Consider the following 24,888-nt stretch of genomic DNA (forward strand, 5'->3'; position numbering starts at 1 on the left):
GATAAGTGATTAGTCACAAGGCATTTGTTAAACATTTTTCAGTAATGAAAAAATAATGATACCTCACAACATTAACGTTATCAAATGACTTTTCAGATAAAATGAAGAAAAGGTAACGTTTGCATTAAAAGTATCATTTACTTTCTCAACTTTACAGAGGATTGAAGCAGGGAATTACTTTCCATTCCTTTTGTTTTTCGTAGCCAGAACAGTTTGTTATTTCAAAATGTTGTTTGTAGTTAAATGTAACACCTTGATTACAAAGTTACACAATTTGCGAAAATGAGAAAACAAAATAAGAAAACGTTGTCAACTGCTTCGAAAGTACGTTGTGAACGCATTAACTTGCCGACACAGAGGCTCAATTTTGCTATGTGTAAATCAGTATTTAATTATATTTCTTTATTTTACAGTCAAAGAAATGAAAACGGTATTTAAAATAAATACCAGAACACAAATTGAAAAAAAGTGTTGTAAATAAAGTTTTAACTACTCTGAATTATTACGATTTTTTTAAAATGATTTCAATATATTTGGGGAGAAACTGACGAAGACGTTATTATTCATTAAGAGTTTAATTTATAAATTTCAGAAATTAATACAATCTAGACATCGAATTTTTTTTTTGCATGTGAATGTTATCAAATGAGTTTGATATTAAAAATAATAAATACTGATTACTCAAAGAAAACCATGTTTTCGAGTTTAAAATTCACGTTTAATTGATAGTTTAATTCTTAATGAAAGGTGTTTTTTAAATAAATAATTAAAGGGGAGCATCTAGGAACATAAGAAAATTACTTATTTTAAAAATTAATCTTCTAAAATGTCTGCGTATTTGTTAGAATACAAAACTGTTCCGGTTATAAGCAATTAACGAAATTTAATGCTGAGCAGCAAAGTTTTTCCTTTTTTTAGCAGTTAAATGTGGTATTTAAATAGTTTTTCTAGAAGAAAGAAAAATAAAGTTAATAATCAAAGTGGATTTTGATAATTAATACAAAATTAGTACTTTAGACATGTCTTTAATGGGGCAAAAAACATTAGGCTTAAATAAGCATGGCATGTGTCTTTAAAATGCAGTTTGACTTTTTAAGCATGAAAACGTACTTTTACAAAAAAAAAATACCTTAGGGGGTATTCATTTTTTCCTCCACCCTATGAAACGGAATTTAAATCTAGGTTGTAATTATGGAATCCAAATTTAAATTACAAAGAAATATGTTTAATTACATATATGACATAAGTCAATTTCATATCTTAAATGGAGAATAACTAAATACAGAAGCTAAATATTACTTATGATATGCGTTTTAAAAATTATTTGTAAAAGCCAAAGAACTCAATTCAAAAATATTTAATAAATTTATGCGAATCACGAATTTTTCCTTATGGGTATAAATATAAACTGAAAAAATAAATTCCTCATGTAGCAAAATGACTTTAATTAGCATAGTCAGAGATGCAGTTTTATGTATCATTTATCCTATTATTCCCATCAAGTTAATATCTTTTGTCAAATTTAATTTGTTTCCTTAGTCATAAGTTTCCTATTTTAATATTTAATTTAAATATTTAGCTCTCGAGTGTAGATTTTGGTCTCTAGTAAAGGCGTCTATCTCGAGCTCGTCTCTATTTTATACATCTCCGTTAACTTTCGTATGCAATTACATTAAAGTATGCTTAAATTTTGATTTATTAATTTATTTCTATGTTCTTTATTAATTATCAAACCCAATTAACAAACTCATTTCAATGACCTTTCCCAATAACAGATGCATTTCACTTGTCATTGTCTTAAAGGTAACGTGAAATATAAGAAGATATTCTTATTCTATGTAGCAAGAATATGCAGGAGATTTGTTCTCAGTCTACACGATTAATTACGCGCATGATTATGGATTATGTAGAACTGGACTTCAGAAAGCACCAAATAACTGTAATTTTTCTGTTTCCGATTCGCTGAAGGAAAAGACAGATGAAATTTGGCGCGACTTAGACGAAAGATTCGGGATTAGGGATCCCTGAAAATTACTTCCCCTTTTAGTTTCTCGCAGGGTAATAGAGAATACTGCCTGCCGTTCTAATGAGTCACTTCGTTACAGAGTTCCTCGAATGACTCGGTGTAAAGGAATATAAGCTTCTACAAAAGAAACTGATTTCTTGTGCACAATTCTCGAATAGCTGGGGGTTCCGAAATTTGAAATTCTGAGTATAATAGGTAAACATCATTCTAAATAATAAACTGGCACCTTTGAAAAAATAAAATTTCTATTATATGTTTTGCACCGTATTTTTTAGGATTCCTCTGCTATTTAGGAAAATAATAATCAACAGACTTCTTAATTCATTTATATATAATTCATTAAATTCATTTATATATAATTCATTTAACAGGCAGACTGTCTACTTCTTAATTCATTTATGTATAATTCATTAAATGCCTTTGGACTCCTTCCGCGCACAGAGAGAGTGACAGTAAATGTTGGTTTTTGTTTCTAGATGAAGAAAAGAAACAGCAGTTGTATACTTATATCTTCCTCCCGTGGTTCTAGCTGGTCTTCGAGTGTGGTGAGACATACTATTCGAACAATGTAAAACCGTTATCATAATTGAGAGCTATTCGTGACTGCGCGTCCAAAGAAACATTTCCCGGAATCTTCGCTTTCGGGATATCTGATTGGCTGACGCGAAAATTAGTTCTCTCGAGAAAACCTATGTGAGACACAGCTGCAAGCGAAACGTGTTCAGCTTAATGCTCAATCCCGAAATATTCTCGCTACATATAGCCGAGGCATGAAGAATGGTTGCCTCAATGTTAATTTTGAGTCAAAATTAAGAAAAGGGATAAATAGGAAGATTTTGTCGAAAGAAGAAGGAAGAAATAGAGGAGTTGAGAAAAAAAGGAGGAGAGAAAGCGAAATATGGTGATTTCAGAAATGTCCTTATGCGGTATCACGAGGAAGAAGAAGAAACGATAGAAAGAAGCGGAAGCGTACTTGCGCACTACCCCCTCAGTCGATCATGACATGTGTCAATGAAATTTAATTAGTAAAAACCAATATGTAAAATAAAATTATTTTAAAACATTGTAAAAGAAAACGTGACAGGTGGAAAAAATTGCCTTTATGTGTATCTGTTTATCTTAACTGTCTCCTCGAGTTATGACTTAGGAATAAATTTTTTTAAAATTAAAGCCTGGTTATAAATATTATAGACTATATTAAAGATCTATGAAGGAATTAGATTCATATTCCAGTAGCGTCATTTCACCTCTTCACAAATCTAGCAGAAAATAAGCAATAACTGAAAGATCCTTAACCGTAGTAAGCTAATTAACTTTTTAAATGAATATTAAAATTAAAGTACTCCATTTTCAAATAGTGATGCACCCTTTGTCATATTCCTTTCAGCATTTTTTTCAGAAACTTTTTCTATTATATTTAAAAAAAATTTTTTCTTAGAAGCATTTCTTTTACAAACTTGCTGGAGAAGAATATGGTTTTACCAGGTATGATATCAACACCTGAAGAGTTACACTTTAGCCTTGTAGTTCGCTGAAAAATTTCTTCTCAAACAATAAAATTTGTATATGAATCATTTTAATTGTTTATTAAAAGCAATTTAGAAACCTACTTACATATTGCAATATTTCTGGTGTGACTGATGTAATGGAATACAGATTTATTAAACAGGTCTCTTAGAAACCCTTTACCACTTATGTATTAAAGAAAAAAAAATTGATCCGGAAATACTGTTAGTTAAGCTTTACTGCTGCATCGTATTATTAGCATTCTGTAACCTCTTTATCATAGTGGAAACACCAAATTTAAATGTTTGAGACATATGCAGTCTCAATTTTTCAAGATATTGCTCTTACTCTTTTATTAAATGAAATTTAGCTGATAATTATTCATAAACTTTACCTTTACACTGAATCCAAAGTTATAAGATTAGTCATTAAGTTGTAAAGACATTAGATTATTTCGAATCAGAAGCCATGAAAAATGAGCAATGCCCTCGCCGGAACCCCAACCACGGACCTCTCGAATACGCGCCGAGCGTGCTGACCGTTACACCACTAAGGCATGCCGAAAAAAGAGAGAAAATACCTTATATACTCCCCCTTTCTAAAGTGCGACCGGGCATTAGGGGACCCAATCGCCAAATCCTGGTGGTGGACATTCATCATCCACCACCTTTTAGTTAGGGCGCCACTGTAGATTTATTAGTTTATTTTCGATGTCAAAAAGCTGAAGAAATGAGCAATGCCTTCGCCGGGACTCGAACCTCTCGAATACGCGCAGAGCGTGCTCATCATTACAGCTCGAAGGCATGTTGAAAGGAGGGAAGAAATGCCTTATAACGTTACCATAACAAACACATCACATAACTAAGAGTTATATTTATTGACTTAAGTTACTTATACTTATTTTATGATACACTAAGTGTTAAATTTGTAGTTGATCTCTAAACTAAAACTCTTGGGATAAAATGCTACGTGTCGGGGATCATGTACTTGTAGTGGCAATAGACGTATGTGTCTGACTTAAGTTAAATACGCAAAAAGTACTTGCCGATATAAGAACTTATTGTTCTGAACAAAGTTAGTTGTATCTCGTTTTTGATTGAAAAAAATTTTAAGTTCCTTAAAAGAACATCAACGAATTGCTTTATAATGATTAGTAGTAAAATACGAATAAAAGTGAGGTTATTCTAAGTTACCTCCAAACAATTCGTCAATAGATCTTCGAAAACAAACAGAGTAATTAAATGATTTAACTTTCATTTATCATTCTCTTCAGTAGTAGAAAATATTAAATTTAACGATATCTGGGGTCACTTCTGAAGTAAATAAAATCAATTCGAAGAAAATTATCAGCCTAAACGTCATGCAGTCCCCTACTATTTACAAAATCTCATACCTTAAAGACATTTTATAATGATTTAGGGAGCAGTTGAGAGGGATGAGATCACATTTCAATATACAGAACTCATGGTACGCTGATATATTCCGATGAGTTTGAAGCTTCTGTATTCCGAAGCATGGAATTCTTAGGCAATATTGGAGAGCTGCATAATCCATGCTAAGGATGTTTGAGAGGATTTCTCCAAGGTTCTATTCTGTTAGGAATCTTCTGTCTTTCGCACAGGAAGGGGTTGGTTAGAATCGAATAATATTAGAAGCTCGAATCGCAGGGTGGAAAGATTTCTGTACTGTTTGTGCTTCTGAAGTTCTTTGATGATTTCCTCACAGGCGTCTGAAAGTGTTTGCTGATCTGAATTGGGCTTCATCGCCTCCAATCCACGGTAAAAAAGGCTTCTCGAAACAGGGGCTGCACCGTTCACAGTCTTTGGGCGTGCACCGTCTTTTATGAGACTGCGGTCTTCTCCTTGTACGTACTTATTTTCACTCTCTCTTCAAAACAGAGCGGGAGAAGGACATTTACACATTGTTAGGTCCCGTAGGCATGACTAAGTAACAGAATGAAAGACGATTTTTAGTCCCTTTCTCAAGGGCAAGGAAATTTTCTTTTAAATAAAAGACAATAAACTCCTCCATTCTACATTCATTAGACTGGAACAACACATTTGACATCACCAAAAAAGGAAAAAATTTAAAATCATTCTTTTTAATTTCCCTCGCTTCTAGAATATTCTCTCTTGTTCTTTTCTTTATTTCCATAGCATTGCATGTCAAGCGATTAATATTATTGTTAGTATTTCCTTTAGAGATTTATGTAAATAGCTAGAAACAAATTATTTTAATTAAAAATTTAAACAAATAAGAATTTACAAATTACCATTATAATGAAGCGTTGCTGAAATGACATAAAAACTGTCATTTAAAAGAAAACCTTCCGGGAAGACCAATATCTATTTTTTTCGCTTCTAGAAGGATTAGAGATTTCAGTCACGTAATATCATCTTTGATTACTGAGTTTATAGAAGCGAACGTTTTTCCCCTGGATTATTTTAACTCTGCTCACTGGGAAAATAATTTAAAATTTACCTTTATTAGAAGGGTGATCAACATAGAAAAAGAGTAAAAGACTGCTAAAATAGAAAATTAAATGAAAAAAATTAACTAGTTAAGAAACTAATGAAATTTTATATATTTTTTTAAATATTTGCTTTCTGTAGTTTTCAGTGGTGCGAAGTCGGACTGCTATCTCGGTACCACATGTGATCTGCTACACCATGTGATATGTCCGAGGAATTACTTTAATCACTCACATTATTCCCAATTTAATTCAGGGTATCCTTGTCATAAATTACAAACCCCCAGGAATTAGTTACAAGAATTAAAACCCAGCTGCTCTTTAACGAAATATTGCTTCCAGCCAAAAAGAAATGTGTTTGATTTTGACAAGAAGCTCGATGTTATTAGTAATGATGAGTCCTATTAACAATGAAATTATTTTTACAATGAAGAGATTTTGATGCAAATGTTTGTTCCAAAACAGTCGATAATTCTATGCATTGAAAGTAACTTTAGCTCAAGGGTGTTACATAATACTTAGGCGCAGATTCTGATTCTTTGAATTATCGTAAGTGATAGTATCTAAACCAAGTTTTAGTTTTCACTAAATTTTCCATTTTATATGATTTTTGCCTCTAGGTATCTCCATTAAAGAATGCATATATCGTCAGGCTGAGGTAAGTTCCGTTCTTGAATGGATGCCAAATGGTTAACTTTTACGAAAGGGGACCAAACAAATTTCATAATTCTTTGCAAAAACCTTGATATTCTTTATTGCGATTAAGCCTTTCGTGAAAAAAACGATGGTTTTATTTTAAATACTTTAGCACACTCGTCGTTATGTCTTGTTGTCACAGAAATACTTGTTACCGGATTTTTCATTTCTAGCCAAAATTTAGGCTATTCCGAAAAGGAATATTGTCTGCATTCACGAAAGTAACCCTATAATACATTTTCCTAAAGCAATTTCTTTGCTCTATAAATCTAATCAAATTCACGTTGAATTATGCTGTTATTTTTATTATTTTTGAAACTGTTTCGAGGAATGAACAAGTGAGTTTCAAGGATAAAGGATTCAGTGTTAAAAGATTTTTAAGCGGAAGGCCAAATCATAAGAACTAATACACAAACTCTTATGCTTGTTGTGACTGCATCTGTAAAATTTTACGATTAGAAAAGTAATCTGAAACCTTTCAAGATTATATATATTTCTTGTTATGATTACTTATGGAAACAGAATGACAGTATTAATAACACAGACCAAATGACATTAGACAGAATCAGCTCAATAAATAGAATAAAAACATTTACATTCACAAAATCTTATTAGCAATCACACAGAGAATGATTTACATAAATGAATAAAAAATAATGTGTCGATACTGAAAGAAGGCTTAACAGCTCTCCTTAGAAAAACCTATCAAATCTATTTTAGTCTCATCGGGCTCTAAAAAAACTGCTAAGTATTTGTAATGGATTATGTAACGGTCTGAACCATTCAATGATAAGAAGCACCCTTTTTAAAAAAGCAAGGAAAGCCATTCGAAGCAGCTGTATGAATAAAAACTTTCCACGATTCTGATTTATGCATGTAATATTTTATTTTTTACCAGAGATTTAGAAAGTCGAAGAATGCATTAGATGTGGAATATAAAGTGATGATGAAAATAGGAAGAAAAGAATATAAGTACACGTAATTCTTGGATAATATTTTTCTTTCACAGAAACTCGTTTACATGTTTAAATATACAAACATACTAGCATTTATAGAAGTGAATGCTGCGTATTAAATAATAAGCTCTCTTTTTTAAAGATGTAATTAAATTTAAATTTAGAGGGTATAGGATCACAGATAGAAACAGATAATTTATATTTTCATCCATATTATTTACAGTATTTGCAGTTGCCTGGTTTAGGACATCATTTACAACTCGCGAAAACGAGGACAAGTAGCTCGATTTTAAGAAAACTTTTATTAAATAAATTCTATAATAATTGTAGCATATTACCTTAACTTTTAAATATTAATATTCAAAGCCCTCTTAGTATATTCATCAAAATATAAATGAATAAACAAGCAAATATTTGTTTCCTTTTACTTCCTTGTACGAAGTAAAAAGGAAGTATTGTAATCGCGAAAAGTTTCAGGCAGCATATTTCAACGAAAATATCAATTTTGACCGCTATCGAATGCAATTTAACGATGTTTTTGCGTGATATCTGTACGTAAGGACAGAATTAGAGACTCGTTTCCTCCAAAAAATTATAAAACTGCTTTAAAATTAATTCTGAAGAGTATTTTTCGTGGCGTCTGTACGAACGTATGTACGTATGTACGTATCTCGCATAACTCAAAAACGAGTAGCCTCAGAACGTTGAAATTTTGTGTATAGGACTGCTATAACATGTAGGCACCTCGTATTTTGGTTGCAATCGGCCGCACAAAACGTATATAAATATATTTATATATATATCTACTCTGTTACCCGGCTCAGTGATTTCAGTTTCTTTACTCTTATATGTTTATAAATTGTACATTTTTTGCTTTAAAAATGATTGAATAATGTTGTTTTTATCTTCCGGTTAAGGTTTTTAGTAAATCTGTATGCAATATTTTTAGAATTATCAATAATTTTAAAGTTGTTTAAGTGCCGCTAAGCGTTTTTTTTATGGCGGCCATTGATTGTTTACATTTGAAACAGCAGACAAACTGGATTTGTTGCCAATCTAGAGAAACTTAGCTTCGCAACAACAAAGATAACGTCTTCATTTATTATTGCCATTTAAATCATGCTTAATCCTTTCTGGAATCTTTTCGACGAAATAAGGTTTAAGATTTACTTCGCAATTTTTAATATAGATATTTTGAGTTTTTATGTATTTTTTGCCTTCTCGCGAAGTGAGAACTGATTTAATTGAATGAGAAATACTCAATCGTCTGTGAAAAACTGTTTCTGTTTTGTTTTGTTTGCTTAATTTCTTTTATACATAATTCTAGTTTTATTATAGTATTGTTGCGTGCGTACGGGTTCGTTATGAAATGAATGCACAAGTCCGATGAAAAATGAACAAAAATTTATTATTATCACAACAAAAATGCTTAAATTTTCTCAAATTATCATGCAGTATTACAATATCTCACAGTAGTTATCTTTTAACTACTCAAATGTCCAATAGAACGTAATTCAAAACAGCTAAAGAACGCTAATCCGCGAATTCGCTACAATCAACAACAGTAGTTTTCTAAACAACAACAAACTAAGCAACTACTACAAACTGAGATGTTTTCCTCCTTTTATAAGATTTTAAAATCACGCGCTAGAATTTTCCAGTACTTTTTCGAAATCAAATAATAATTTATTTATTTAACGCACGCGCTCTTGTATTTTTAATTTTTCCGGCTTAGCTTTCTTTTAATATTCGTCACGCGCTGCACTGCGCGAGAAATAAAACCATTTAATTTATAATTGAACTAACATTAGCTTTTTAAATACCAAATTCGTAACACTGCCCCCTTCCCAAGGACTGCACGTCCCGGGCAGTACAATCCCTGGACAGGAAGCAAAACTTACAACTGTGGCATAAATGCATTAATAAGCATTACATTACAATAATAAACAACATGAACAATAAATGCAATACATAAAACAAATCAAATGCTATCAAATACAAATCAAATACACATTTAAAAACAAAATGGACCATGGTCTTATACTATTTACAATTATTTACATTATGTACTATGGCCATAGTAATGAGCTAACCTGTCGTAAGAGTTCGAAGACTCACGGATCCGAACCACGACGTCATTCGTGTTCAGCACTGTATATGGACCATCCGAAGGTGACTGTAATTTAGGTGACAGCCTTTTTCGTTGAATCGGGTTCCACAACCACACCTTGTCTCCTTTGTTGGATCTATGTCTAGTAGCTCTTGTGTCGCATCTGGTCTTCGTTTTCTCCGTCGCCAAGTTGACTCGCTTTCGTGCAGAACGGTGCATCCCCTCAAACCGGGCCTGGGCATCTTGGATGTGTTCCTCAGGCGATGAAGGCGCATCCGTAGGGAGACTAAACAGGCGGTCACAAGGCAGACGAAGGTCTTGACCGAAGAACTTCTGAGATGGAGAATAGCTGATAGTCTTGCGTTTCTTTTCGACCCTGATATGATTTCGGCAGCTTCCCGAGCTCGATCTTTCGGACAAGGCGTCGACATTTCCAGGCGAGGATCCCTTTTGAGGATGGATAGTCATGCCATCAGATGCTGAAAGCAGCTTATTGTTTTTGAAATCTAAGGAAAAATTGTATTTCCTTAAAAAGTCCAATCCGAGTATGCATGGATCTGTAATATCCGCCACATATGCCGTGTGATGGTAGGCGGCACTTCCAAACGTGATTTTCAGGTTTAACTTCCCAGCTATGTCGATCTTATCACCAGACGCAGTCTGAAGGGTAACATAGGATGGCGTCCAAATAAGTTTATCTTTAAACTGTTCAGCTAAATCTTTCCTAATGATGGTAACATTAGCTCCTGTGTCAATGATCATATTGCAAGGAACTCCATCGATATTCCCATTGATGGACAGTCCGTTATTGTTGCCACTCACTATAGAGATCTTAAGGGCTTTAAAACAGGGTTTCTCATTATCTGGCAACCTCCGTTCCTTGATATGGTCATTAATTTGTTTCCTGCGTCGTTGCTCAGAAATTGTCTCAATTTTCGTACCCTGGGGTGTTCTGCAATTCTTTCGTACGTGGCCTTCAGCTCCACAGTTCCAGCACTTTGGTTTCTTGTCAGTCCTTTTCCTTCCCGTGGCATTTAATTGTCTGTTTAAATCGTATGCTTTATTTTCCGTGCTCTGGGGAGTTCTGCAGTTCCTTCGTAGGTGGCCTTCAACACCGCAATTCCAGCACTTTAGGGTCGGTTTCGTTTCACCACTATTCCGTCTTAAAGCATTCACTGGTCTTGTCAACTCATCCGTTTTATTATCCGTGCCCTGGGGTGTTCTGCAATGCCGTCGTAGGTGACCTTCAGAACCACATCTCCAGCATCTTACAGCCACTTTGTTCTCACTGCTACTCCGTATCAAAGAATCGACTTGTCTGGATAAATCATCTAAACGAGCCATCAATTGGTCCCCTGGGTCGTGGACTCGCACAGCTCTGACTGGGTAGCGATCTCTACTAGTTGCTTGCTGGGCTGCCTCGAATTTCACGGCGTACAACAGAGTGCTTTTTACATCCTTTACATCTGCCATTCGAAGAGCTTTCTGTATTTCAGGATCCCGGATGCCGTCGATGAAATATTGCAGCGACAGGATTTCTCTTGTTTCTGTCGGGCATTCCGAAAAGGCGAGATGGGACAGCCTTTCAACATCCGCGGCGAGCTCCTGAAGTGTTTCGGTAGGCTTCTGTTGATGAGATTTTAATTGAAGCCTGCTGTAGTCTTTTAAACATTTCTCGCCAAAGCGCAGCTCCAAAGCGCCGGACAGAGCTTCGAAATCTAACCTTTTGTTTTCGGGAAGAGTCTGAAGGATATCCGCTGCGTCGGCTCTTAGAGAAGCGGCGAGATGACAGGCCTTAGCTTGGGAATCCCATCCATTCGCATCCGCCACGATAGAAAATTGTGTCTTATACACCTGCCAGGAGGTCTTCCCATCATATGTGGATAGCTTCAGAGGTGGACGAGCAGGCATTGGTAAGAATTTAAAATCATCACTCCTGCTCCCTGCCGACGCTACGAATTTCTTTAAAGTATCCATTTCTTTGGCAACTGCAGAAACTCTCTCATCAATTTGTTCTTTTACAGAAGAAACTCTTTCTTCTATTTCTTCTTTCACCGAAGAAACTCTTTCTTCAATATGTCCAACTTTATTTTCAACTGCGTCAATTCTGCCTTCCATAGCTTCAAATTTATTTTCTATTATGCAAGTAATTTCTCTTTTCATTTCTTCTTGACCAGCTTGAACGGCTTTCATTTCGTCCTTAACGGATTCCTGGCCCAATTTCATTTCTTCCTTAACGGATTCCTGGCCCAATTTCATTTCTTCCTTAAATGATGTTTGGCCAGCTTCCATCTTTTCTTGGAATGCAGCAAAAGCACTAATGAGCTGTCTCAATTGTTCTTCCATCGCTCTTGTTATTGGCATTCAAACCCCACTCCTGACACCAAAAATTGTTGCGTGCGTACGGGTTCGTTATGAAATGAATGCACAAGTCCGATGAAAAATGAACAAAAATTTATTATTATCACAACAAAAATGCTTAAATTTTCTCAAATTATCACGCAGTATTACAATATCTCACAGTAGTTTTCTTTTAACTACTCAAATGTCCAATAGAACGTAATTCAAAACAGCTAAAGAACGCTAATCCGCGAATTCGCTACAATCAACAAGAGCAGTTTTCTAAACAACAACAAACTAAGCAACTACTACAAACTGAGATGTTTTCCTCCTTTTATAAGATTTTAAAATCACGCGCTAGAATTTTCCAGTACTTTCTCGAAATCAAATAATAATTTATTTATTTAACGCACGCGCTCTTGTATTTTTAATTTTTCCGGCTTAGCTTTCTTTTAATATTCGTCACGCGCTGCACTGCGCGAGAAATAAAACCATTTAATTTATAATTGAACTAACATTAGCTTTTTAAATACCAAATTCGTAACAGTATTTAAATAGGACATGTGGCAATTTATATCATTTAAAGAATAGATTAGATAATTCTATTCTTTAAATGATATAAATTTTGTGCATTATGAGTTATAATATGAACAAAATATAATACTGCTAAGTGAATCTAGCGCCAGAGTGTCGCTGTGGTAAACAAATACTAGAGTGAATTTTAAAGAATGCATTTATTCTATTGTGGTTTATGCGCTGTCGGCGAGTAGATGTAATTCAATCCAATAAGTTTAAATGAAATGCAAGAAAAAATGCGTATAATTTAATATTCCGTACAAGGAAGTCATGAGATATTTTCCTTTAGCTATACCATTAAAAATAATCAATATTTTTACTTGCATATACGTCTCTTTCAGTCGTCTGAATTACATCTTTTAACTTAAATAACTTAAAATTTAAAAATATTTGATTTCTTTTCACTGATTTTTAAATTGCTCATTTATTAATTATTAAGTTTTAATTTAATAAAATGAATTTTATTCCTTTTCAATTTTACACTAATTTGCACCAACAAAACACTTAACGGTTCCTTAACTGAATTCTCAGCTTTTACCGCACAATCAAGACACTTTTTTTTGACATAACTCTCAACCAATGTTTCTGCAGTTGAACATGCATATCACAGTCATCACAGGATATTTATATCATCACCACTCTGGTCTTACACACAACTCAGTGATATACAAGATTTGCAAGTATAAATAGCCATGTGGATAAAGAGAATTATTTTGTACATAGAAGCATTCATGTGTTTTAGTGAAAATCACCGTGAAACAGAAATTCAGTTTTGTAACACATGCAGCAGTATTCATCACATAATAAATAAAAACACTCACTCGTGAATATAATTGATTACAAAATGATAGTAACAATTTATGATTGCATGATGAAATTTCGAAAGGTAAAGACAAGAAAAGAATTTCTAAAAGAAAATGTTAACCCTCTGAGCGCACCCCCCTCTGAGTTAACCCTCTGAGTTTCTAAAATATATTAATGTACTATATCTTTTATTTTTTAAGATACAAATAATCGTGTAACATTCATAAGAAGCGACATAAAACAAAAATTTGCTTTATGTAAAGTTGCTTTATTTATTATAATAATCGGTTTAACTCTTTGAGATTTACTGTAGTATTTTCCCCCAACTTTACCTGCCTTAGTTAATGCTACCTAAGTTATATAATATAAGTTATAAGTCTAAGTTACCTAAGTTACTAGTTATAAGTTATAAGTTATAAGTTATAAATTATAAGTTATAAGTTATAAGTTATAAATTATAAGTCTAAGTTACCTAAGTACTACCTAAGTTATAAGTCGAAGTTTTGATTAAAAAAAAAAAAAAAAAAAAAAAAAAAAAAAAAAAAAAAAAAGGTAGGCAGTCTAATTAGGCCTAGAAGTGTACACAACTAAAATTTTGTGAAAATAGCACTTATCGTTTTAATTCTGTGGGTGTGCCCAAAGTGGCACACTGATTGAATACAGCTTCGAAAAGAGTGCTGAAACGAGCATTGTTGTCAATGAACTGACCGATGAGACGCGGAGAAACAAAGAATACATACTCTCAGTTGTCCTAGATTATCGGTGAGCCCGGTCTGGGCACACCTAGGAATCGCCGTGATTTTAGTCAAGATTTCAAGGTAAAAATTTTAAAATAATATAGAATAAGGAAATTAGCATACAACCAAAAAATAACATAGAAATTTCTTTTCAAACAATTCCTTTTATACCCTAAAAAAATCTGGAAGATTTCTTTGAAGAATGAGGATCTTAAAAAACTAAACATGGCTAAAATATATGGACTGGTTTGTGTTGAGCTGCCATCTACTATAAATAAAGAAGGCTCAGAGTAATCTACAGTAACTTATTAATCCTTTTTCATTCAATTTTTCTGTGCATACAGAAGGAAATTTTTAGGTGTGTCCAGACCGGATACACTATGCCGCAAAGTGTTAAGCATTTTGACTGAAAGATTTCATGAATAATAATAGAGCAATACAAGTTTTTTCGTCTTTTGAAATATCTTCCATTATTCTACACTACGGTAGCTAAAGATAAATTTTGTTTTAGGCTTAAAAACATTTGCAAAACCATAAATCAAGTATTTTTTACATTTGTGAGAAGAAAGCGTACATCATTTGCGTTTATAAGCAGAAATAAATTTTATTATATGAGAGATTTCAGTTTTGTCAGCGAACTAAGAGTGTCAAATAAGCAAGAAATAATGTCCAATTCTTTGAAAAAATTATTAACTCAATTTTGCTTGCTTGAGAGAAAACAGTTCTTTTTATATATGTAATATTTCTCTTTGTCATCCAGAAGAAATGACTTCTCAATTTCAATTCAACTTACAGCAGCTTTAACATTGAAATTCAAGTTTAAAATGCCTTACGAAATTGGCTGCAGTTCAAGCTTTATAGGTAATGTATTTTGGCAAGAATTCAGAAATGAATCATTCAGATTTCTTTGACGTAAGTTTTGTCAAGCATAAAGTGTTTTTCTGGATAAAGTATTGCTTTTGGCTTCTTCACCTATGATGTGAAGCATTGTAGGACATAATAGAATATATTTCTCAAGATCTCAGTCCGTCATTCTAAATTAATACCGAGTGAGACAATTTTGATAAAGAAGCTTGATTCTTGATTAATTTCATTTAAAGATGTATAATCAGTATTAATGCACTCATTCATATCAAACATTACAAAACCTATCACCGACAAATTGTAAGTACTGGAGCGAGGTTTTCATTTCAGATCCATATAATGTCAGTCAATCCTTCGAATTTTTTAAAGTTAAGCATTAGTTACGCTTAATGGCTGGCGATGTAAAATCACTACCTTCCTTGCCATAGAATATATGGTAGACTTTCAGCTTATTAAAAAAGGCCTTTGGAAAGAAAGAATTCTTTGGCATTGAAAATTAATCAGCTTAGTTATTAATTCATTTTGTTTGACCTGCGATGGAACCTAATGCGAAATTTTAGGACTTGTGACAGCAATGCCCTGAAACGAAATCAATTTGCCTAGTGGATTCTACTTTCAGTTTGTTCATAAGAATACTTGTACTTTGCCACAAGAATACCTGCACTGCTATGTTCGTAAGAATACTCGTATTCTGTTCCTTTCGAGACAGTAAAGAAATGTGGGGCAGTGCTTGACTATATTCCTTATTAACTCTTCAACACTATGAATAATTCATACTGTTGTTTTGAACTATTGATGAAGTTTCTTCTTGAATAAGCGTCCCCCTATTTATATTGAGAGTCCATGTTAGAAAGCTAGCAGTGCTGTCACCTGTCAACTTTTAAGTTTACTTTCAAAACGTTCTTGTGTAAGTTTTTCTGCTGAATTTGATGGTAAGGTAGACAGTCGTTTTCAGCTCGCAAACGGTTACTGTCTGTTCCATATTTGTGTATCTGTTTCTCTGAAAGGCAACAAGAGAGTCCCAGGATATATGATTTTCTGCTTTTTGGCCTACCAGCGGCCGAGCGGTAAAGTCGCTGAACACTGGTAGTTCGGTCCGAGGTTTTACGAATCCCGCGAACGGGCTGGCTGCATGGGCGTTTTCGTGGTTTTCCCCATGTGTAACGTGTATACGAGCCATTTTCCCTTAGAAAGTCCTCCACGAAGGCATTCCTCCTCTTAGGCAGATAGCCCTCGTGTGCTGTGCCGTAATTAAATACACCAACCACACCTTTCTGCTTTTTGACATTCTTATTTTATACCAGCAAATACTTTACTTTTTAAATCACTATTCTATTTATTCATACATACACTTTCAAATGTATCTCATTTTACACTCTAGAAAAGAAATCCGTCCTCGTTAGGATTGCGTTTCCTTATTTAAGGTCTACCACTTCTATACTTTCATTCATTGAAAAACACTTTCTGAGTTCTCAAATATTAATCAATTTTAGTTGATTAAGCGAATTGTAATACGCACAATTAGAATTTTCTTTTACACAACGTGATATCCCTCGTATTATCTTTATGATGTTGTACACTTGGTTTCGACTTGAAATAACAGCTCTTGATCTAAAAAGTACAGTTTCAATGACAAAGACGTCTGTATTCCAATCATCCTTTCTTTCGTATCAAGACGTCTTTCGGTTTTACAGAATCATCAACGGTGATTCCCAATTTTTCAGGCTTTAGAGCTTCGGCCTTAGCCCGTTACATAAAATTTTTAAATAATCTCCCAAATGTAAGGATAAATTTGTTGTAAGCCAATTATATTACAATATTTATACATCTTAATATTTATTAGTGCGTACTAATATTTATAATATAGCTCTATTGTAATATGCACTTTGTGTGAGACAAAACTAGAGGAAAAGCCTCTAGGAGGAGTAGGGTATACCTAGATGACTCGTCATCCCATAGCAGTGCATGGTCTGAAACGCGATCCTAACGATGTAGGGGGTTGTTAGCGGCTGTCGCAGGAAAACAATAGATAGCTACCCGCAAAAGTATTAGGTAGAAAATATGAATACACCATGATCGCAAATTGACATTTAACGGCCATAAGATTAAAATAAGTCAATACTTTACCGCTAATTTATTTATTTATTTATTTACCATCAGATGAGCAGCTGCACCGCCTTTAAGACATTCAGCTTTTACGCTCAACTGATGGAATAATCTACCAACTGTGTTGTTATGTAAATTACAATAAAATTTTAGAATTTTGATAATTACATAATAAAAATAAAATATCAAGAAATAAATATATAAATAATACAATAAATAATAAACATAAATAGATACAATAAATAAAAGTTAAAAATTTAGAATAAGATAAATACAATGTTGTTATATATGGAGTCAAATAAAGTATCAGAATTTTGAGAATTATATAATAAAAATTGAAGAAATTAAATATATAAAAACATAATACCTAAAGAAATGTGAAAGTAAATGAAACGTAAATAGATAAGTAAATACTTAAGAAGATCATTACAAATTTTGAAAATGAACAACATAATGTATGAGAATAGTAGAGGCTGAGAATGTAAGATATGTAAAGAGTAAAGTATTTCATTATGGAGAATGAAGAACAGTAATTGAATAAAAGTTGATGAGAAATAGTATTGAATGAATTAGGAAGACCTGAATGAAAAGTTCGTGGAAATTCTTGATAGAGGGTCATTCTTGAGTAAAAGACTTGACTAAAAATCTTGAGTTGCAACTTTATTAATATATTAAGGAGATGGAGTTAGAAAATATCCTTAAATTCTTGATTGAGCTTGAGAGATCTTGAAGGTTTAAGAAAGATAGACTTGAGTGAAAGCATTAAAATGAGGTAGTAGAAAGAATGGCTTATTAAGTAAGGTAAATGAACAAAGAATAATGATTTCAAGTTCCTTTAAGATTATCGATGTTTGCGGAGATATAATTTATTATATTATGAAGATGATTTCTTAGAATATTACTTTTTAATAACTGTTGAAACCATAACTGAGCGGAAGTTAAATTGTATGCTTTAAGGTGATAATCTTTAGTAAAGTTGCAGTGAAAGAGATAATGATCTATTGTGCCTTCATTCCCACAGGTACAGAGATTCGTATGGTGAAGTCCGAATCTATGAAGGTATTATGGAAATGGACCATGAACTGTTAGGAAAAATGTAATTGGACGGTTGGTAGATATTAATGATCTTGAAGGTTTTGATATGAAAGTAAAAGTTCTTCTTCCGGTAGTTGCTTCAGTCCAGGTTTGCTTCCATAAGTGCATTAATTCTGTTTCTAATTTTGTTTTTAGTAATGATATTGGATATGGAATTGAGTAATTTGGAAGGGAAGAATTGTTTGCAGCCTCTTTTGCTAGTTCGTCTGCGAGCTCGTTACCACTATTACCGATGTGTGCTTTAATCCATTTGAAATGTGGTCTATTATTGTTTCGAAATTGAGAAAGTAGAAAATGTATTTCTTGTACAATAGGCGATCGACTGTGTCCAATTATAGCTTCAATACCAGATGCACTATCAGAGAGAATTAAGGATGGTAAAGAAAGTTCTTTTGCGAAGCATATGGCTTCTTTGATTGCAAAAAGTTCTGCTTGAAAAACTGAGTTGTTATTGTTTAAACGAATATTCCAGTTTTTAATATTTGAATTTTTTCGGAATGCGCAATATGCACTACCAACGCCTGCTTCAGATTTCGAACCATCAGTATATATGGTGAGTTCATATTCATTGAGTTCAAAGGTTCCCAATAGGGATTTTGTGTAAAAATATGTAGGATGTAGCTCTAAGTTGTGTTTAAGATATTCAAAATCTGTGGGTTGAAATACATTATTATTCATTATGCTTTGAATTCTTAGTTTTGATATTCTTACTTTATTTTCTTCTTTTATTAGAGATAAAGTAATTGGAGGGATGCCGGTTATTATTTGTAGCGCACTAGTTGGAGTAGTTCTATATGCTTTTGCTAGAGAGAGGAGGAAAGTTTTTTCGATAGAAAGTAAATGTTTTTGAGCCTGGGAATTCAAGGTTAAACCCCAGACGGAAGCTCCATATAGTAGTATTTTTTCAATAACTGTTATGTACCAAATTTTTTCTAATTTTGAGGATATACCCCAAGTGCTGGCTGTTACAGATCGAAGAGAATTGTGAAGGGTTAATGTTTTGTTTTTGAGATATTGAATATGGAAATGCCAGGATTGCCGAGTATCTAATACTATTCCCAGATATGTGATGCTCTTGTCAATTTTGATTTTTTCTTGAGAAATTTTGATTATTGGTTTTCTTAGGTTTTTTATGGAAGTACCTCTTTTTGGAATATATAGTGCTTTACATTTCGTAGAAGAAATTTTAAGATGAAATTTATCTGTCCAGTTGCGGAAGATATTTAAAGAAAAACTGGAGTTAATTTCTATTGATTTCCGGCTACTTGCGTTCACAATGAGAAGAAAATCATCTGCGTATGCTTGGATATGGGTATGATTAATATTGTCGTATAGTTTTAAAACTTCGTTTGCTATAAGATTCCAAAACGTAGGGCTTAAGCAAGATCCTTGAGGACAACCTTTTGTTAATTTATAATTTATTACACCGGAATCTGAAGAATATTGTAGAGTTCTATTGCATAGGTAGTCTTTGATAATATGAAGGATATCCTGAGGGCATGATATTATTTCTAGAATTGTTATGATGTCTTTCCAGCCAATAGAATCGAAGGCTGCTTGAATATCTATCGAAATTATTATTGAATGAAGAGTCTTTGATTCATTCATCTTTAAGACTTCTTGCATTTTTTGAAAAGCATGATCTATTGATTTATTTGGTGTGAATCCATACTGATTTTCATGCTAATACTTTACCGCTAATAATACTTTACCGGTAATGAATTATATAAATAATACTTTACCGCTAATGAAGTTTCCCTAAATTTCGTAACCTGGGGACCATTTTGAAATAGAGCAGGCATCCGTCAGACGTCCACGAAAATGACCCATTTTAAAACGCTCGAGATTCCATGCTTTAAGGCACACTACAAAATGCCGGGTGACATTCATCATCAGGATACCCAGGACTTATTTTTATGGTTCCAACGAAATTTCGGATCATCTAGTTTAAAATGCACAGCAGTAATTTTGGCAAATACTTATGCATATATATTTAACTTTTTTTAAATAAAAAGAAGGACTATCTTCATGCGCAGCCTACGGAATTAATACGGAAGAATAACGGAATTTTCGCAAATGATTTACTTCGTGAATTGATTAATTGAGTTACTCAGTTAATTCAGTAATTATGTGATATTAATATTTTATAGAAATGTATTCTTTAGCAGGTAATAAATTAAGAACAATTGCGCAACTAAACAATTTATCTCGCGACAGTTAAGGGGTAATAAACAAGTGTCATTAGATTTACAGAACATGTAGAGTACTTTTACAACCACAAGTAACTTACTATCTATAGCAATAATAATGGAGAAACATAAATTTATTGGAAAAGTTATTTGCTATATAATACTTATGTTTCACAGAGAACAATATAAGGCATATACACTCATGTCCATAAGTTAACCGTTTCCGGTACGCTACCTTTCAAAGTTGGAATTTCGACTAAAAAAGAAGGTAGGCATTATAATCAGGCCTAGAGGAGAACACAGGTAAAATTTTGTGCAGTTAGCACTTATCGTTTTAATTCTGTGGGTGTGCCTGAAGCGGATACACTGAATGAATAGAGCTTCGAAAACAGTGTTGAAACGAGCATTGCTGGGAAGCGCGTGAAAGAGTAAGAGATTTTGCCTACGATTAAAAAACACAAGATTCTGAATACCGTAACAGATTTAGCATAACCCAGGGTTTAAATTTATCATTCGGCATTGTAACTCGGGGACAACATATATTGTAACGTCTACTGACATTCCCGCCATTTTGGAGTCGTTGTCAAATCCTAGAGATGACACTTTGGGCTAAGTTCCTTGGATACGTTCAACATCCACATTCCAGCCAGCCGATAATTATATCACGCAAAAAGTTATCCCACTTGCGTCCTCTCTGTCATAACTGTTCGACTTTGGCATTGAGCGCTTACAGAAAGCTTGTGAACAGTTTTACCTCTCTGCTACTATTCTTTTATATACTTCTCTTATGTTCTCGTCATTGTGACGTACTATCGGCGTCATCTGATTGCTTCCCGTAATTTGCATATTATTTTTGAAGATGTGTGCGATAATTCTGCAAGGGAAATTTTTAATTTAGAGTTCGATTTCCGTGTGATTCTGAATTATACTTAATTTATGAACATGAGTGTAGATAGGAAGCTGAAAACGTGGCCTTGGCTGGCATTCTGCGAAAACACTTGGAGTTGTCTGCCGACTAACCGGTATAGTGGTTAGAGTCCCTGGCTGCCGTGCCGAAGGGCCTTGGTTCGAACGACGAAGAAGGCATGGATTTTTGTAAATGTATACTGTTCGTGCGGCATGGGTGAACTCTAAATATGCGGCCGAATATCCTCTCGACAGGTTGCTGGTAGAGAACGAGGGGGATGGGAGACCCCCGGACCCTTCCCGCCGGTGTGCTCTCTATTAAAAATTGGAGGCGGAACTGAGCTAAATCGTACTGTCACCTGTGAGGTTCTGAAGGCTGTTGCAACGACAAGCCTAAATATGTGCGCCTTGCCACGAGGATTTTCGCTGTCAGAGAAGTGAGTATTTGCAAAAACAATAATTTGGAATTGTCTAGAAATAGTGTTAATTACATGCCGCGAAGTAAGGGGGGTCACAAGAAAGTTCGTTCCTTACCGGAGAAAATGAATTTACTTCACCGGAAAAAAGAGAAAGAGGGGAAGTCCCCTTGTCATCGAGTGATCCTGTCGTCAGTTGTTTTTGACGACAGCACTTTGCTTCACATTCGCAAAAATAAACGAAAAATCGTCGCCTTTATTTCTTCCCACAAATCTTCACTGTGAAGATTCGCGCCGATTTGCAAGGATGGAAAATGCGTTCCATAATTTATGAATTTTACATGCACAGTGAATATTTCATTTTTTACTTAAAAAGTAAGATTACTAAAAGTAACGGAAACATATTTTTTACAGATAATATTCGATTTAAAGTTAAAAAAAAAAAGCCGTTAACAAGTTTTCTTCCGTTTTGAATGACGATCCTCCTGCTTGTAGCTGCCAATATTGCTATCTTATATACAAGAATTATTTTCGTACATTTTTCTAAAATAAATTTCTTTCTTCTTTTTTTAATAATGCATATAGATTTTAGTGCTAAAATCCGAAAGAATTAGAATAATTACTTATTAGAATATAATTATTATAATTAATCAAATTATTATGATAATGATTTGTAATCCTATGATTATTAAAACTAATTATTAAGTTTTAGTTATGATTATTAAAACTAATTATTAAGCTAGTTTTGTTTCAGTGTGTATTAATGCATTTTTAGCACACATTTTTAGCTTAAAAGTATAAAAGACATATAATAATAATTAATTCGAGTATGATTATAGTAATTATTATATTAGAATTCATCTTAATGATACTACAGTAAGAAAAATGTACAATAAAGTATAATAATTAAATAATTTTAATAATCGTTGTTATTGTTGTTGTCATGTCTCTGATAAAGCCTACTCAGAAAGAAATGACATGGACGGAGATGACAACCCTGGCAATCTGAAAAATATAATAATAGTTATGTAATCTAATTAAGTTTTAAAAACAGTCGAATTTTTACCAATATATTAATTAATAAATAACTCATCTCTTGAACTCCTTCTTTTAATAGGTAAATAAATGCACAAACTAAACATACTATAACCAAACAGTTAATTATAATTTATGATCAAAGTATTATCTTAGATTATTTAAAAGTATTTTTCTGCCTCTTTAAATCTGTGCTCTTTGCGTTGAATTCTATGAAAATTAACAGGGAAAAAATACGAATGGATAAAAAATCCTTACTACATGATTCGTGTCCATCCACCTTATTCCGTGAATAAATTAATCACAGTGGTGCATGCGTATTTGTGCTTATGGTCGCGGCTATCTCAATCAAATTAACAGGAGAAGAAATACATCAATGTAAAACATTTAGGCAAAAACATAACATTAGCTTAGTGTAGATATAAAAATTACTTGGCAAATTTCGAGGATAATTAGATAAATGTTCCTTTTCTGGAAACTACATCTTACAAAGGGAGAGAGACAAAAATGTTACATAGAAATCAATGTATTCAACAAACGAAATGACAGCCCAAAGCGACAAATGGCATGCATTTACTTTCACGTTCCTCCTCTCATCGGATTCCATATCAAATAGTTGTTTTGCTGCTAACCTTTATGACGGAATTAAACATTCCTTTTTATTTTGGTTGCCACATATTTTTTAAGCCAACATAAATAAATTGGCGTAATGAGTGCCAATTTTTGAAGAACTCCATCGGTACGGATAAAATTTTTAAATGCGTTTGAAATAGTAGATGTTAGCATGTTTAGAAGGAAAGAAGGGCAAAAATGTAGCATACCAAAATTATAGATCAGTACAGGCTGTTCCTTAACTCCATTTCTGATTGGCTGGCTGAGTTTCGATTTGAAAAATTATCTGTGTCATTACCGTTATGTAAGAAATATATGATACCGAATTAATTTTCAAATGTCTGAGGTTAGACTGGTTTATTGCAAACACTTATTATTTTTAGAATAGAAATGGGAAGTAGAGATTTGTATAGCTGAACACTCACATTATAGTTGAGATTTAAAGGACTAATGCAAATTAAAGTTAGAATTTATCTTACAAATACCTCCGATTCGCTCCGAGACGGGGAAGTTGTTAGCGACGCCGACTGCCGTACCAAACGGCCTGGTTTCAAATTCCAGAGTTGGCATGAATATAAGTTGTCCGTCCTTTCATAGAAGGTAGTGGTGGCTGACCTATTAAGTGCCTGTATAATAGACCTCCGCTTCCGCCTTTAGTAGTGGCCTACGCCTATAAACGGCTAGAAGCTGCCATTGGGGGAGGGACTTCCAAATCATCTCAGACCTTGTTCAATCGTAATATAAATATTCTTATTCTTTCTCCTTATCCAGAGTAAAAAAAAGAAACTTTCAAAAACTTAGCCGACACATTTGAAAATTTTATATGCAATGATTTGTTTGATGTAAATGATGTGATAAGGCCCGAACATGCAAATTTCTTCATGGCTTGTTCCAGTTTGGTCTCTCATATCTGCTATGACAGAAAATTTGGCTGCTTAGTCTAACAACTTATCTTCATTTTCTACTTCCGGAAATTATCTAGATTGCCAATATCCTCCAAACTTCGGAAAATAAAAATATATAATACTGTATTTATTCCTATATTTATATGCTGTGTATTCACCATGGTATTACAGATTACAGCACTGTATAAAACATCCTTTATATTTATTTAGTATGCTTTAGTTATTTTTCTTAAAGTTTTCAGAGAGCCCAAAGTTTTATCAAAACATTCCCATCTTCTATAGAGGTTAAATTATAATCAGTAAATGCTCATAATGCGTTAAAAACGAAGGCCTAATAAATCGAATGCAGGAAATCTGAGATAAAAATTATGTATTAAAAATTACGCAGAAAGGAAAGATTAATTAATACATTTAGTGCTAATTTGTGTAAAATTACATTTTCATTATTCAATTACTATTATATTGATATTCAGATTTACTACTATTACAGGCAGCTTCCTCTTACTCGGCATTAAAAAAAACAGCATTATAATCAGTAA

At 33.3% G+C, this 24,888-nt stretch overlaps 1 protein-coding gene and 1 long non-coding RNA gene across 3 annotated transcripts in view; one reads left to right on the forward strand and one right to left on the reverse strand.

Annotated features, from left to right (window-relative positions):
• LOC118185611 (protein turtle-like) overlaps positions 1 to 24,888 on the reverse strand; it is an 886,541-nt gene that overhangs the window by 229,919 nt on the left and 631,734 nt on the right. The window lies entirely within an intron of this gene.
• The window catches only part of LOC146996801 (uncharacterized), a 157,671-nt gene that overhangs the window by 51,333 nt on the left and 81,450 nt on the right, over positions 1 to 24,888 (forward strand). The gene's annotated exons all lie outside the window — the stretch shown is intronic.

Source organism: Stegodyphus dumicola, chromosome 6 (genome assembly GCF_044657685.1).
Source record: "Stegodyphus dumicola isolate Sdum_Otavi_A_Nest chromosome 6, ASM4465768v1".
NCBI classification, from domain to species: domain Eukaryota; kingdom Metazoa; phylum Arthropoda; class Arachnida; order Araneae; family Eresidae; genus Stegodyphus; species Stegodyphus dumicola.